This window comes from Macaca thibetana, chromosome 2 (assembly GCF_024542745.1).
Source record: "Macaca thibetana thibetana isolate TM-01 chromosome 2, ASM2454274v1, whole genome shotgun sequence".
Classification (NCBI taxonomy): Eukaryota; Metazoa; Chordata; class Mammalia; order Primates; family Cercopithecidae; genus Macaca; species Macaca thibetana.
This window is the reverse complement of record NC_065579.1, coordinates 97186995-97202048: the sequence shown is the minus strand read 5'-3', so window position 1 is coordinate 97202048 and position 15054 is coordinate 97186995. Positions and strand designations below refer to the sequence as shown.

General features: G+C 46.2%; 1 protein-coding gene across 1 annotated transcript in view; it reads left to right on the top strand.

Annotated features, from left to right (window-relative positions):
* The window catches only part of HIGD1A (HIG1 hypoxia inducible domain family member 1A), a 1051097-nt gene that overhangs the window by 811331 nt on the left and 224712 nt on the right, over window positions 1–15054 (top strand). The gene's annotated exons all lie outside the window — the stretch shown is intronic.

Sequence of the window (15054 nt, the reverse complement as noted above, 5' to 3'; positions counted from 1 at the left end):
CCTAGAGTCGTACGTACGCCCAAGGACGTAGCCACCCTGTGGCGCAGTGAGGCCTTCAACCCAGAGACGTCCGTCTTGAAGTTCCTCAATTCTCCGTTAGTGGCTCCAGGAGCCCCCGGTCCCCAGCAGCGGCAAAGGACGCTTTGCCACTGCATGAGGTCGGTTTCCATTTCTGGTGGTTAAACAATGGGAACCTCACAATCGAAAATCCCTACGAACACCCCTTTAGAATGTCTCCTCCAAAACTTGGAAGCCTTACATTTAGCTCAATATTTAAAACGAAAGCGGCTAATTTCCTCTCCACTGTGGCATGCCAAAAACCCGGGAGGAGACCCCTCCTCAGGGCCCCCTAAGGTCCGAGGAGCCTCCTCCTTCCACGCCGCGGATGGACCAGGACCTAGACATCGCTTTCCACACCTCCAAGTCTCCTAGGGGTGAGTATCTCTTGCCTCCCTCTCATACTCCTTGGCCAGAAGTCCTGCGCAGGCCCAAGGTTTTTTGGTCACCAGGTGACCCACAGGAGAGTTCCCAAAGGTAGAGACGTCTGCCCAAAGGAACTCCATTCCAGTCCGTGTGAGACCCGTCCAGGACGGAGACGTCCGCCTGGAGGTAATCTCCATTCCGGCTCCAGGAGCCTCCCGGTCTCTAGTGGCTCCAAAGGACGCTTTGTAGCCAGGTAGAGTTCGGTTTCCGCCTATAGGCGAGAGAAAGGCAATGGGAAATCCCCAATCCAAAATACCTAGAGACACCCCTTTAGGGTGTCTTCTAACTAATCTCAAAACTTTACAATTAGAGCAAGATCTTAAAAGAAAGCGACTGATTTTACTCTCCACTGTGGCGTGGCCAGTCTCAACGGCCGCCTGAAGGCACTTTAGACCGTAACATTTTAATTAGATCTCTCTAATTTCTGCCAGAGGCTCAGAAAGTGGTCAGAAATTATCTATGTCCAAGGCTTTTAGGGCTTGCGCTCTCGCCCAGACCTGTGCGCCCGGTGTTAAATGGCCCAGGTCTTGTTAGCCTAAACCCCTAAACCCTGCCCTTGGCCCCCACCTCAGCAACTGAGGAGGACTCCACCTCCATTTCAGATGGGGCCGACAGCAGGCAACCTCCCTCCCAACTTTCCAACCCCCCTCCCTATGGACTTCCTACCGCCCCTCCCGACACTCCTCCCTCAGCCACTCCTCTTACCTCTCCCATTTCCGCCCACACTCGCTCCAAGACCACGGTAGCGGCCCCCATTAGTCAGCCCTCTACCAGTCAGCCTGCCTCAACCCCCTCTACCAGTCAGCCTGTCTTAACCTACCCTACTGGTCAGTCTGTTCCAACCTTCCCTGCTAGTTTGTTGCCCCCTCCCCTACCCCGAGAAGTTGCTGGAGCCAAAGGCGTGGTTAGAGTCCACGTCCCCTTTTCCTTGGCTGACCTTTCCAAAACTGAAGAACGACTTGGCGACTTCTCAGCCAACCCCACCTAATATTCCAAAGAGTTTCGATACCTAGGCCAGAGCATATAACCTTACCTGGCATGACTTACATGTCATTCTTACTTCCACTCTTAACCCAGAGGAAAGAGAGTGCATTCTCGCAGCCGCCAGGCAACATGCAGATCAATGGCATTTAACCGATGCCACCGTCCTGTTAGGAAAGATGGCTGTCCCGTCCATAGAACCAGATTGGGATTACCAACCGCAGCAGCCCGGCCACCATAGGAGAGACATTATGGTTCAATGTCTCTTGGCCGGTATGCAGGCAGCCTCTAACAAAGTGGTCAATTTTGATAAACTAAAGGAAATCATCCAGCACCCAGATAAGAACCCGGATTCCTTCCTAAATCGCCTTACAGAGGCACTAGCCCAATTTACTCGGCTAGACCCCACCTCCCCAGCCGGAGCAGCTGTCCTAGCCTCCTATTTTATTTCCCAGTCAGCCTCAGATATTCGAAAAAAGCAAAAAAAAGGTTGAAGATGGGCCTCAGACTCCCATACAGGAAAATTGGCCTTTAAAGTTTTTAACTCCAGAGAAGCAGCAGCTGAGGCCGCAGAGCTAGACAAGGAGAAAAGAAGGGCTGTGCTTCAGGCGCAAGCTCTAGTGGCTGCCCTCCAACCAGCGTTGCCCACTCTGCCGGCAGGGAAGACACAGGGCAAGTCTCCCAGGGGCTCCTGCTATAAATGCGGAGACCCAGGACACTGGGCAAACCAGTGTCCCCAGGCCAAGCCGGCCACTCCGTCTGGCCCATGCTTTAAGTGTGGCACAACTGGGCATTGGGAAAAAAGGTGTCCAAATCCTCGCCTGCCTACCACGCCGTGCCCAACCTGCCAACAGGAAGGACACTGGAAGTCTGATTGCCCCGCCAGCAGGGCAGGCATTGCGCCTCAATGTGGTGCCTCTCCTCAAGGGTCGGAAGGCTCCTTCCAGCTCCTACACCTGGACGACGACTGACGGTGCCCACATTCGGAGACCCCTGTCACCCTCGCTGAGCCTAGGGTAACTCTACAGGTAGCAGGTAAGCCAATTTCTTTTCTCGTCAATACGGAGGCTACCTATTCTGTTTTACAATTATATTCTGTTTCGCCAACCTATGGAGGTCCTAGCCAGCCATCCACTATCTCAGTAGTTGGGGTAGACGGTAAACCGTCTAACCCTCGCCAGACCCCAATGCTAAGTTACTGCCTGGACTATGCATGTTTTGCCCACTCTTTCCTCATCATGCCCTCTTGTCCCACCCCCCTCTTGGGATGAAACATCTTAACCTAACTCAAAACATCTATTCCCCTTCCCTTATCTCCAGGTGGCCAGGTTCTACTCAAGGATCAACACCCTCCTCAAATTTTCCCGCTTCCTCACCATTCTTCATCTTAACTTAACTGACTTTTCCCTCATAAACCCCATAGACACCCTCCTTCCCGACCCATCCCCCAACCAGTAGGTTTCCCAACTTTTTACTCTCATAGAAGACCTAGCTTGGCAGGGTGCCCTTTGTGATTTCGGCAATGTTGAACTTACTCTCTACACCTTTGTCATCATTATTATGGTTCACTCTAATTCCCCTAGTTACTCCTACTAATCCTAACTTTGTATGGAGATTCTAAACCTGGTCTACAGACAACCAGATACACTCAGTCATGCAGGGCACTGCAGATTGTCCCCCCCGCCACCCAGGGTTGTCACTCTGCCCTCTCCCTAAATAAAATGTGGACTCATTAGGCCAGGATGAAGGACAGATACAGGGAAGGAGAGGCTATAACCAGAAGGCAGTAGAAAGCCCAGACCTCCCCAAGGGCCTCTGCGGCACTCAGTCCCTGTTAAGTCAGAGATAGGGAGAAGCCAGGAGGTAGGGGAGTTGGTGAGGGGAGCAGCCTTAATGAGCGGGAGGTGGAGAGACAGAGACGGAGATGGAGACAAAGAGATACAGAGAAAGACAGAGATGGGGAAAGACAGAGATGGAGAGAGACAGAGAGAGAGAGAGGTGGAGAGAGACAAAGACAGAGATGGGGAGAGACAGATAGAGAGATACAGAGATGGAGAGAGAGAGAGAGAGAGAGGTGGAGAGAGACAAAGACAGAGATGGGGAGAGACAGATGGAGAGAGACAGAGATGGAGAGAGACAGAGATAGAGGTGGAGAGAGACACAGAGATGAGGAGAGACAGATGAAGAGAGAGACAGAGAGAGATAGATGAAGAGATAGAGAGATGAACAGAGAGATGAACAGAGACAGAATGAGAGAGACAGAGTGAGACAGAGATTCCTTTTTGCTACTCTACGCCAAACTCTTCATGGTGTAATTGCACATAAGCTCCCAGCAGGACCCAGACGGCCCCTGTTGGAGGCTACTTTTGGTGTAACCAAACTCTATCTAAAACTCTTAACCATACCTCCATCACCCAGTCCCTTTGCGTTCCGGTATCTTTAGTGCCTAGCTTAACCCTATATAGCGAAGGAGAATTGTCTGAACTAGCTTCCCAGCTCAGCTCCAGCAATAACATCCAAAAGCGGGCTGTTTTTCTTCCCTTAATTATCGGGGTTTCCCTAGCTTCAAAAATTTAACGCCCCCTTAAGCCCCGGACCACCGGTATGGCTACTGCCTGTAGTACAGCAGATGCTTCCATTCCTAATTCCCATACTAATCCTCTGCCTTATGTTATGTCTTGCTCCCATTCTAATAAAATTTCTCCGAGCCAAGGTCCAAGAGATCACCCGAGTCACCTTCAACCAAATGCTCCTGCATCCCTACACCCAACTGCCAACCTCAGACCCTAACTACGCCCCTTAACAGCAGGAAGCAGCCAGACAGACCACGGCGCCCTAAATTCTTATAATCAATAAGAGGTTGGACTGTTTGGGTGAAGGAAAAGGGACAAGATGGAGGAAGGTGAACAAGATGGAGCAGTCCCTGTTGTTTCCGGGTTCTTCATCACAGATTTTCCCGTGCCCAGGAAAAGAACCAAATCAACTGAGCATGCGCAGAATGACGTCAAGCCAGGGACACCGAAATTCAAGAAGCCACTCCTACACAAACGCCCCGAACTCCTCCCCTTCCAGCTCCCAGGCATAAAAGTCCGCCGCCGGCCGGAGCCAGGGTAACTTCTTCGGCCCCCCACATTCGTGGACCGGAGAACATCACCCGAGAGCGCTGGCGCGACTTCCCTGGCCCCCCCACACCTGAGGACCAGAGAACTTCGCCCAAGAGTGTGTGCATATTTGCAATAAAAGACTGCCACTTTCTTATGTACTTTGGCCTCATGTTTAATTACTTAGCTCTCCTAAATTAAGTTACATTAAATTAAATCAAACAATGATAACCAAAGCCTCCCTTGCAGCTCTGAACTGATCCCCCAAGACTCAGTGGGACACGCCAATACAGGGTGACTCAGGGCCAATGGACACTTTCCATCTACCTGAAGTTGCTGCTGGAGGGACCAATTAAGCTAACCTTTCCTCCCCCACACGTGGAGGGGAGGAGACAGTAGAGAAAACCCCTCTGGCCTCTGGCACCCACGTGCTAAAATATCTTCCCCCATCACCTGACACCCCATGCATTCATGCTTCTGTGAAGCCAGCAGGTGAGCCTATGTCCCAGGGCCACAAAGCCCTGCTTGGACACCTTGCTTAAGGAGGGGTGGGGTGGGGACCAGCAAGCTAAATAAACAGTGGGGAAATCAGGTGAGGTCATGCTTCTGATGTCCCTCTCACTTCAGCCAGGGCCTTCAGGACCACAGGGCAGGGAGACAAAGCCTAGAGAATATTTTCCTTGTCAGTTGTGTGGTCCTCTAGACAATCAGTGTTCCCCAAACCTGGATTGCATCTGGAATCTCCTCCTGCTTACCAGAGATGGGACAGAACAATGGTTCTTAAACTTGCTCTGGGGCTTCCTTCATGTTCTACCATGGGGTGGGGTTTAGGAGATGACTCTGTGTGCTCTGCATTTGCCACCCACACCCACATACACTTCCACCAAGGGAGTCTGTGTTCTTTATGGCGGGTTTAGCTAATTTACATTACTTGATATGCCATACATGTTTAGTCTTAGTTCTGTTGTAATATTTTATGTTATATTTTCTGTATTGTAAACTCAAAATAAAATTCTAAGCCCCCTTACCATCTGAATGGACCCCTCCTTTTGGCCAAGGGCCTTCCAAAGTTAACCTGAAAAACTAGTTGAGGCCATCATGGGAAGAGGAAGCCAGACATGCCTCATTATACCCTTATCCCTTTTGAAATTTAGGCCCAGCTGACCAGCATGGACATTAACACAGACCTTAAGACTGATAGAACAGCCTCTTTGTCTGATAAGAAACATTTACAATCTATTCCCTCAAGCCAGCTACCTAGAGGCTTTTATCTGCATGATAAAACCTTGGTCTCCACAAGCCCTTATCTTAACCCAGACATTCCTTTCTGTTGATTCTAAGTCTTTAGACAATAACTTAATTCTTTCAATTACCAATCAGAAAATCTTTGAATCTACCTATGACCTAGGAACCCCTGCTTCCAGTTGTCCTTCCTTTCTGGACCAACGCAATGTACATCTTAAATGTATTGATTGATGTCTTATGTCTCCCTAAAATGTATAAAACCAAGTTGTAGTCTGATCATCTGTTCTCAAGATCTCCTGAGGGCTGTGTCACAGGCCATTGGTCACTCGTATTTGGCTCAGAACAAATCTCTTTAATATTTTACAGTTTGACCTTTTCATCAACAACATTTATAATATTTGAAGTCTTATACTATGTTTTCTTTTCACTTACTATGACTTTGTCTTTTGGTGTATATTTCTTGTAATATTTAGGAAATTTTGATTTGGGTCCTAATTATTACCTTTATTATTGTATGCCCTTAGTTGTCTGGTTCTTTAGACTGTAGCTCTTAATCCCCTAAAAAGAACAATATTAAAATTATTTCCTCTTCCCCCTCCTCCCCCTCTTTCCTCTACCAATCAATTTTCATCACTAGTATTACCTTTTTTAATGTTTATCTTTGTACAATTAAATATGTTTACATTTCTAATATTTCTCAGCTTGAAATGATATTCTTTAGTTCTCTGCTATTATTAATGAAGTAAACAGCATATTACTTCTTTCTCCCACCTTTTGCCTTCATCCCCCTTCCAATTGTTTATATTTGTGTCATTTCTGCATTGGTACAATAGGAAGCATATACATTCGATTCCATCACTCTAATACCTACATTTATTCAGGTCTTAGTTATTCAGTTAAATATATTCTACGCACACTCCTGTCCCCTTGGCCCCAGTTTCCCATTATTTCTTGGTTGACTGAAGTTCACATGGGAACAATATTCTCTGATTTCTTGCATGTTCAAACTGTTTTCTACAGCATTGATACGTGAAGTAAAGTTGCCTAGATAGAAAATACTTGGCTCACAGTTTCTTTCTTTGAATAGCTTATGGGTTCTGCTCCACTGTTTTGTAACGTTAAGGGAAATCTAAGATTAAACTGATTTTTTACCCTGCCTGGCTGCCCTAAGAATTCTTTCTTTTTCTTTAATATCCAGTAACATTCCTAAGATCTATCTGTGTTGACTGTTTCAGGTCAGCTTTTCTTGGCACGCAGTATGCCCTATTAGAAAAGGTAAACACAAGTCTTTTTATTTCATCAGAATTTTCTTGAACTAAATATTAAATATTTGTTCCATTCCATGACTTTATTTTTACTTTTTTCTTTAGGCTCTTCAATTATGTACATGGTGGCTCTCCTTTATCTTCCTTATATGTTTCTTACCTTCTCTTTAATCCTTTCTAACTATTTTCATTTCATTTTGTTCACTGTTCTTGTTTTTATACTCTATTTGACTTATTGTGTTTTATCTAATATTTATTCACCCTTTCTGTTATTTTCCACTTTTCCCTACTTCTTTCCAACTCATATTTCACATCTTTCCATCTTACCATTTTTTCTTGAGTTCTTGCATTTCTGCTTTGTGGTATTTATTCACAGAGGGTATTTTAAGTTTTAAAAATTCATTGTGATAAGATTGCTCAAAATTCCACGGTTTCCAGGTAACATTTTCAGGTGACCAGCCCTCATCTGTTAAGAAACATTGCTGTTCTTTGTCTCCTTTTTTCTCACAGTGTCTCAGTATAGATGCTGAACTCTTTTTATTGTATGAGTTGGACCAGTCAATTGAAAGAGGTTCCTTTCAAATTCCGGTGGAATTTGAAATCATCTGGTTTTCATAATGCAGATACTCTCTTCTTCTCATCTACCCCATGGCCAGGCTGCATCCTGAAATATGGCTTCTTAGCATGGCTCTTTATGTATCACAGTGTCCTCTGCTTTTCTAATCCCAATTGTCCAGCTGGATCCTCTGAGCCACTAAAGTTGCCCCCATCCCATTTCCACACCCTCTTTTGCAGACAAGTGGGAGATGGTGATTCTACTCCTCAGGCGTGTCACTCACCTTCAGGTATATTTCAATGGTGCTTTCTAAGATCTGCCAACTTGGGCTCCCTCTTCCACTCTTTCTCACTTCCTCCAACACTGCACCTGCACGAAACTGGCTGCTGCTTGCGCTGTTCCCAAGTATTTTGGTGACTGCCTCCTAATTTAGCTGAAAAAGGAATTTGCATTTTGTCTTCCATCTTCTTTGTTGCTTTCTGCTAGCTTCCAGGATAAGGTGAGGATGCAGAGTTTATGCTGCCATGTTTATACCAGCAGTCCTCAATGGCACATTTTTAAGAAGAAAGGAGGGTGCCCTTACTGAATGTAGTGACTAATCGGCCCTCAGAGCAACGACCTTTTTCCAACTTCTGTGCTTGGGAAACACAGCACCCAAACAGCCCTGAGAATTCCAAGGATTTTGCTCCTGCTGCACATTTCCACAAGATCTATTCACCAGCTTTGTGTGAATTGAGTGCAGCCTCCAGGCCGATCACTTAGCAACATTCTTCTGGAAAGACCACCCTTGAAGCCCTTTGGAGTGACATGGACCAGGAAGTGAGGTGATCCACCTATCCCAGTTAGACTTCTAAGAGTCAAGGAGAGAGGGAGGGACCACAAGGTCACCTAGCAGTTCTCCACTTTATAATTTATGCACCATCTCATCCCCTCTCCTATGGATGCCCCTCCTTCTGTTTCCAATCTGGCTAAAAGGTAGCACTGTCCACCCAGATACCCAAGCCAGAAATCTGGGCCTGACCTTCATTCCACCTTTCCTCTGCCCCATACATCTAAATCTTGCAATTTTTTCCCCCTAAACAGCTCTTGAACCAGTCCATTTCTCATTAGACCCTCTGTGACTGAGCCCAGGTGCCCTCTTCTTTACCAGGACACCTGCAACCGCCCCCTTGGCTCCCACTCCTGCTCCTCTGCAGGCCACTTGCCACAAACTGGATCATACCCTTCAAAATCTCTTTAGAGAAGATCTAAATGCCAGAAGGGTTCTAGCCATACCAAACTTCTTTCAATTCTGGACAGCACCAGACCTTTATACGTGTTGATCCTTCTGCCTGGAACAGTCCCCTCCTCCTGTTTCCATTGCTCAGGTCTCAGCTTAGACACCACCTCCCCCAGGAAGCCTTCCCCTGAGACTCCTCAATGAATTGGATGCCCTCACCATGTGCTCCCATAACACACTGTTCCTCCCCAAGCACACCCCTTTTCACTCTGTACTGGATTTGATCATTTAATGTCTGTCTCTCAATGGATGGGCTGATCCATGCAGGCAGGACATGGGCTCACAATTGCATCTCCAGACTATCACAGTGCCTGGCACATGAGAAGCTCTCTGCAAAATGAGCTGTCAGATAAGAGGGGTTATCAGGGAGGTGGAAACACTGTTCCCTGGCCTGTGGCACTGCACGTCTGCTGGTGAAGAGGGCTCCTCCAATCTCCAAGGCTCTTTTCTGTTTGGAATGCCAGCCACCCCCACCCACGACCCAACACAGCAGATGTGTTTTGTGCCCCATTATTTTAAAATGTACACAGAATTTGTTTCAAGCCAGTATGGTAAGACACACAGACACAAAAATAATTGCCATGAAATAAATTTTTGTTACATTCACAATCCACTAGAAACAGGAGGTGCAGCATGCCACACAGGGCCACAGGAGCTGAGATGGGCAGGCAAATTGAGACGGCAAATGCAGCTGAAGCCTTTACTGTGGTTTTCACAGTACAGAATGAGCAAGGAAAGTGAAGCAAACTGAAATTGAATAATTTCAGCAGACTCTAGGCTATAGGTGATAGGGCAGAGTACAGACAGAAACCTGATAAAAGATGGGTGATATAGACTCAGAATTGGTTGGTTTGCACACGAAAGGTGTGCTCACAGGCCATTTGATTACTCTCTCTTCTTAAGAATTAGCTAACCCTGGGAGGGGCAGTCCTTCCCTGAGTCCATAAGGCACCAGACACCAGAGCATCAAAAAACCAGAAAATAAGAGAATATAGTGAACACACTTGTGTTATGTCCCCGTGGCCCCCGATTGACTCCAGCTGCCCCCACAGCAGACAATCTCCTGTGCACTGCCAGTCCCCACCTCAAGGACTTGATTGCTCCTGCTTTCTTGCCTGCTGTGCTAGGAAGCTCAGGGGAAATTAACACTTCTGGTGACAGCCCTCAACCAATAGGGGACAAAAGTCAGTGGGTAAATAAGCCAACCTCCCTTTTGAGAGGCATTCAATATGGTTGCAACTAAGGGTGCTCGATAGGACTGAGCCTCTTTTCTATAAAACAAATGATGCCTTGTCACCCCCTAAGATACCTTTATCTGATGATTTTTTTGAAGTGAGATCCTAAATTTCTGTCCCAATTAGATATGTTTTTAATTTGGTCTCTGTTGCTATTTTAAAAAACACACAGGTACTACATGCATAGATATGCACTGTTAAAAACCCATGTAATACCAAATAAATCAGGGCAAAATCGAACATCTCCTTCCCCTTCCCAGAGGAAGCCACAGTTAGCAATTAGGGTGTGCATCTTCTCAGGCTGTTGCTTTTCTTTGCATTATAATATATGCATATGTCACAGTGTATTAGTTTCCTGTAGCTGCCATAACAGATTACCACTGACTTGCTGGCTTAAAACAACATAAATGTATTCTCTCACAGTTCTGGAGGCCAGAAGTTCCACATCAGTTTCACCGGGTCAAAATCAAGGTGTCAGCAGAGCCGTGCTACCTCCAAAGGCTCTACGGGAAAATCTATACCTTGCCTCTTCCAGTTTTTGGTAGCTGTCAGCATTCCTTGTCTTGTAGTCACATCACTCCAGTCTCCGCCTCCACAGTCTCTTCTTTTGTTTGTGTCAAATCTCCCTCTGCCTCTTCCTTATATGCATATTTGTGATGGCATTTAGGGTTCACCTGGGTAATTCAGGATAAGTTCCCCATCTGAAAATCCCAAATCAGATCTGCAAAGATCCTTTTTCTAAATGAGGTAACACGCACAGCATTTGGGGATAATTTTTCAGCCTACTACATGTGGTAATTATTTTCAGCATAGAGGAAATGACTATGCCATGACTTGCTTTGGTTGACATAAGAGGCCCTGAAGCTTTTTCCATATCTATCCATATAGAGGTACTTTACTCTTTTTCAACTGCTGCATACTATTTCACAGTGGAAATGTGCCATGATTTCTTTACCCATCCTTCAACAGAAGATACTTAGATCATCTCCAGTTTCTTATTATAACAAACAATATCGCAGTGAACATCCAATAAATGCAGCTCTTGGAAAGAATGTAAACATTTCTATAGAGGAGATGCCGCCAAGAGAGGAAGTTGTTGGGTCCAACTCCTTCTTATTGCCCTTACCCTTTCATCATATATAAGTTACTATCTCCTTTAATCCTCACAACCACCTAGAGAAATAGGAATTATATAATTCCTATTTTACAACTGAGAAAACAGAAAGGTCCAGAGTGCCAATGTTTGCCCAGGGCCATATAGCTGGCAAGAATACTAAAGTAACACTAAAAAGGAAAATGGCCATGGACAAGTTGGCTTGGGTTTTTTGGGTTTTTTTTTCTTCTACCATGAAAAATGTGTTGAATTCCTAATCTGTATTCTCAAAGTATTGGATACCACTAGGGAAAAATAAATCATCTTTTAAAAATGTTTCAAGAAGACAGGCTGTTTTGATCCTTCTTTCAGCCTCACTTGGCTTCAGAAAACGTGGGGAAAGTTGGCGGTTGTGCAGTTGTGCAGAGAAAAGTTTGAAACAGCCATGAGCAGATGTCCCAGGCAGGGCCACCCAAGTAAAGTTTTGGGAAAAGAAAAGCAGCTTTGATCAGACTGAAAGAAAACATCATCTGAAGAGAAATATTCAGCTGAAGAATAAATAGTACATTAGAGAAAACATAAAGGGGAATGATGCAGAATCTACTACAAAGTTTGCCGGTGAGATCCAAACTGACCCTGTCACTGCAGACATGCCGGAGCAGGTGGGGGAACCCACCTCCTCCCCTCAATTCTGACCATCCAAGTTACACACCCTGTCTCTTCTGCCCTGCAACGATCATGGCAGGAGGGAAAGAGAAATGGAGTTACCTTCACTGTCTGAATCTACAGCTACCCTCTTTCTCCTTCCTGGTCAAGCCCCTACCTCCCACCCCTTCACAAATACCCCTCCTTAATTCCTCAGAGAAGATGCCACGGGCTTAACAGTCCCATCCACCCACAGTTGCAGAGGAGGAGCAGTGAAAACAGGGGGATAGCCAGATAAATAGACACACAGGTTTTGTGGAAGACACCTCTGAGTTCTGCTTCTGCTCTTCTGAGCTGTGTTGCAATAGGCAAGTCACACAACCTTTCTGCTCTGTTTCCTCAGCTGTAAAATGGGGAGAATGAGATATCTTCTCCCTCCAGGAGTTGGCACAATAAATAAATGAGTCAAAGTATGTAAAAACCCACTACATGGTTGGGTATATTTACATGAGTGGTGGGATCCGGAATTTTCTGTTCCCACTTCTGGATACAGTCTACCTTTCTGGGGTCTGAAAACACTTCTTTTCCTGGGTTTTGGCTCATTGTAAAGTCAGAGTAAAAACGGGGATATTTGGGAGCATAACGGAAGGTAGAGACAGAAAGAGAAGCTCTTTCATTGTAAAACCACAAGCGTCAGCCAGGAGGAGGCCACCTGGGCAGTGAGAAAGTTCTCACTGTCTGCTGAAGCTGCCTCCAAAGATAACAAGGATGGAACAGGAAAGAATTTCTTGACCTTTTAAAATCACGTGGGAAGGTGAGAAGGGAAAGGGTGGGAGCCAGAAGGGAAGTATGTCAGGGAGTTAAAGGAGAAGACTGAGATTCTGACAAGAACGGAGTTGGGGCTGCCTAGCAATTGAGGGAAGGGAAACCAGGAGAGTTCTGCCTGAAGGAGCCCAGCTCACTGAGAAGCTGGGGAACTGTGTGGGGGAGGGGGCAGGAGCCACTACCAAACTCCCTGCCATTGCCTCCATAAGGGTGGAAACAGCTCTCAACCGGGAAGTTCACTTCTCAACCATGAAGTTCTAACCATCAAGGACAGTGTCCTTAATGGCATTGTTTGTTTACAATTCTTCCTTCTTCCCCACCTTACCATGGTTGCACTGCAGATGCAGTCTACTTCCCTGCCTACTTTCTTTGACCTTGGCCATGTGACTTGCTTTTGCTACCAGGATGTGAGTGGACATACCATATGCCATGTCCTATGGGAGGCTTTAAATGTGCTTTTGTGGTTTGGCTTGCCTCCTTGCAAATCTGTCCTCACGATGAGAAGAGCTTGCCCCAGGTGAAGCACCTGGAGCAAACCTGAACTCAACCTCCAGCCATGCTCACTGGGCCCAGCCTACCCAACTGCTATTATCAAAATATAGGCATATGTTTTGGTTAGCTATTGAGACTTTGAGGCTATTGTTTATGCAGCATTATTACAGCAAAACCCAACTAATACACACCTTTTGGTGGCATCTCTAGGGCTCAATGTGTGCCCTTGGTCAGATAACAGGCAGGCAGGTTAGCAATGAAACCTAGCACCCCTCCCTCAGTTAATAAGAGTAGTGCTGTCTCTACAAATGGGGCTCAGGCTGTGATGAGGATGATGGTGCAACGCAGTCACAGATATATCTCTTGAACCAGTTTCCCCAGTAAGATGATATGGAGGGAGGCTTCTGTCAAATGGCGGTCTTTTAAGAAGGACTTTTCTGAAAACGTTTAGTACAAGTGAACTTTGCCCAGAGACAGCTTGAGAAATAGGGACACTTGGAGGAAAGGACTGAACTTGTAGTTTATAGTTTGCACTGTAATAGGCAGCAGGAGATTTTCCTCATTTTGTAGAGAAAGGAAAGCTCTTCTTTGGGGAAATCCAGTGAGGATCTTGCCTGACAGTCTGGCACTAGATCACCACTCTTCAGACTGCCTCTACGCCCTGCACCACTCTACACCCTGACACCTCCACTGCTTACAAATATGACTGCAGTTGGCTGACTGCACAGGGACCAGCTGGCAGAGACAGAGGCTAAGTCATCTTTCCTCAACTACCAGATATCAAAAAAGGATGACAAAAATCTGGTCCTCCACCAAACTGCCATGGACAATGGATAACATGTTGGGCAGGGAAGATGGGGAGAAGACAGATCACATGCTCTTCTCCCCACCCAAAGAGAAAAAACTCACCAAGCCCTTGTAAAGTGTTTTTTAAGAGTTTTCTGGGTGGGAGAAGGGGTAGAGGGAACCATGTGATAGTGTGTGCGTGTGTGTGTGTGTGTGTGTGTGTGTTAAAAACTGAATTTGGGTCTAACTCTGGAGTCATCACTAAAGGTATGACAACCCCTTAGTTTCTGTTCCCCGACCTTTGCCCCCTTCTAAACAGCCACCCTGTCTGATTCATCACTACTTAAGCTCTGAGTTAAACTGGCAAAAATTTGGGAATTTGGAGTTTCTGTTCCATTTCTTAAAGTGCAGTTTGTCATAACAAAACTATGGCTGGGGTGAAAGGGAATATATGAGCAGACTTTCAGAGGGCTGGATTAAAACCACAAGTCCCAGCCCTGGGAGGAACTCAGCAGGCAACCCTGCTTTCCTTGACTTCCCAAAGTCAGACCCCAGGCAGGGAGAGCTGAACCGGCCTCTGGGGCAAAGGCAACAGACACAGCATCCCTCTCCAGTCAGATCTGCTGGGTCCTGGGAGACTGGGCTGTTTGCTTTACTGTGGGCAGAATAACAGGCATCCTGTCTCCAAAGCTACCACCAGGCCAGGTTCCATCAGAGGACTTTGATTTTTCCTCACACATCAGCAACTTCAAGACAAGAGCGGATTTTTGCCCCTATAATTTCTGGCTCAGCCAATTCCAGGAAAAAGAAAGAAAACCAAAGGAATGATAACTAACATTGATTCACCATTTGCTACATGTCTGAGACTGCTTGAAAACCTTACTTATAATTTAATCCTCATGCCCGTCTTATGAGGTATATACTACTGTTATCATCTTTATTTTACAGGTGAGGAAAACAACACATAAAGAAACAGAGAGGTCAAAGGTTCACACTGCTGGCAAGGGCAGCACCAGGGCAGGAACCCAGGTGGTCTGGCTTCAGAGCTAGCTGACCTAGTTGCTGTGC